The following is a 2,577-nucleotide window of genomic DNA, read 5'->3' on the forward strand; positions in this document are numbered from 1 at the left end:
GACCCTAGAAGCACTTGTGACCTGGCTGTCAAGGGCATTTAGCCAGCCATGGAGTTCAGGAGCCTGGACTTCATATTGTGAACTTTTGTTGATTAAATATCCACCTTTCAGTCTGATGTAAGGACAGATAGTCCCCCCCTCCCCACCCCAGGGTTTTCCAGCTATGGGGAGTCGTTGATATTTTGGGGAAGGCACTGATTTGGAGCCAGGAGACCTGAGTCTAACTCGGCTCTGCCATTTCTTGCCTCAGGATGTGGTACAATTCACTTGCCCCACTGTGCCTCAGTTCCTTCTCTACAGGGAGATGATGATAGGTGCCCTCGGCCTCCCAGGGAAGATATTATAAGCAATTAGGGAATGTGTATGCAAGCACTTTGTACACAATGAAGCACTACACAAGTGTAAAGGATTATGAAACTGAAGGAGATGATCCTTGAAGGAAAGGTGTTGTCATCATATTTACTTCTCTGCTCCCTTCCCAAGTGGCAGGACATGCATCTCCTCAGTGGGTTTTCATGAATTATTGAGAGCATCGGTGAGGACCCTCCATCTGCAAATCCAGCTCTGTCCTCGACTTACCTTCATTTAGTTGTAAGTTCTGTGAAGGAAACCTACCATTTTTCTGTATGCCCATAATGCCTAGCACAGAGTCTTACATATAGGAGACGCTGAGGGAGTACAATGCTGGCTTTTTAAAAACAGAATGTATTAGGGCAGATCTCACTCGATGGGCATTTATATGATAAATCAGCTGACCACAAGCTTAGCATGAATCAGATGGTAAAAAAGTAAATGTGCAATGTCAGGTAAAGGAGAAACACACGATGACTCAGCCATTCCAGCCACAGCTACTGACCTTAGAGAAACTCCCACACCCAAGCTCAAGGAGTCATGATCAAGTGTTCATTGCAACACTGTCAGGGAAAATTAGAAACAATCTAAATGCCTATCAACAGGAGTATGAATAAATACATTGTAGAAAATTGAATGGATTGTTAAATTGCAGTTAAATGAATCAATATAGATAAATCTCAAAAACTTTAATTATAGGAAAATATATATAGTGTGTCATAATTTACATGAAGTTTAAAACATGAAAAACAGTGCTATCTATTTTTTTCTAATTCATACATTTAACCATATAAAAACATGCATGAGAAAAGTAAATACCAAGTTCATGATAATGGTTTCTCCAGGAGAAAGAGAGAAAGGAGTGTGAGAGGGGTACCTAGGGGTCTTCAGTTGTAGCTGTAATGGCTGAATCAAATGTGGCTTAAAATGTGACTTAAAAAGTCTGAAGCAAATGTGGTCTCATATTAGATTGTCAAAGCAGACAATGGGTTCTTAGGTGATTATTTTAGTCGGTATTTTTTATATACCCGATATATTTCACAATTTGAAACACCCTTGTCAACAAGAGCAGGAGGGTGCTTTAAATGAAATTTAGGCTGCATTAATAAAAAACTGTGCCCCAGACAGGAAAAGTGATCAGTCTCTCAATTCTGCTGGATGGTGGTACCACATGCCCCAGGGGGCCCTGACAAACTAGAGTCCAAGGGAGTGGGCAGGAATGCTGCGGAAGGGCCCAGGATCCATCTTGAGTAAGGAAAGTTAAAGTAACAGGAGATATTTAACTTGAAGAGAGAGTACTCCAAGGGGCATATGACCACAGCTTTCAAATATCTTGAGTGGGGCAGGAAGCAGACATAATCCATGTTATCCCGAATAAGAAAGTGGGATAGAATGTGCAAGGAAGAGGCTGATTTGATTCACTCTCAGAGTGACAGCTGTTGGACCCTACATGATGAAGTCTGAGCACCCTCCACTGACAGTGATGAAGAAGAGCTGATCTTCCAGGCTTTGGGGATGCTGCAGAGAGGATTCTTGCCCTGTGTCAGAGGTTGACTACATAACCTATAGGACTCTTTCTAATACTGAAATCCTACCAAATTTAAATTTGTATGAAGCTATAGCTTAAAACTATAACACAGCATTTATTTTTTATTGATATCCCCAAAGGTAACAATAACAAATATTATTCTATCATCATTTATCATATCATCTAGGGGGTCTCTATTCTTTTTTTTCTTCCCTTCTCTCTGTTTTTTTCCGAGCATGTCTCTGTTGCCGGTGGTTTTGCCCCTATGCTTGTAGATCTCTTTCTGCATCTCTTGCCTTTGTCTTCTCTTTCTGGTTCTCTGTCTCTCTCTCATTTTCTCTCTGCTTCCCTCTCCTCACCTACTTTCAACTCTTACCTCATCTCTACTTTTTTTTTAAGAAGCATTATTTCATGTATATACATTAATATTTATTGCTTTATTGAGATATAATTTACATATAATAAAATTCACTCATTTTAAGGATGCAGTGCAATAAATTTTGACAAATGTTTTCACTTGGGAAGGCACCACCATACCAAGACTGAGTACTTCTACCACCCATTTCTGTTACCAGGTTCCCTGGCGCCCTTTGCAGCAAGTCCCCTCCCTAGTCCTCTGACACCGGGTGACTGCTGATTTGCTTTCTGTCACTATTGTTTTGCATTTTCTAGAATATCATATAAATGGAATGATACAC

Source organism: Pteropus vampyrus, unplaced genomic scaffold (assembly GCF_000151845.1).
Source record: "Pteropus vampyrus isolate Shadow unplaced genomic scaffold, Pvam_2.0 Scaffold14, whole genome shotgun sequence".
Taxonomy (NCBI): Eukaryota; Metazoa; Chordata; class Mammalia; order Chiroptera; family Pteropodidae; genus Pteropus; species Pteropus vampyrus.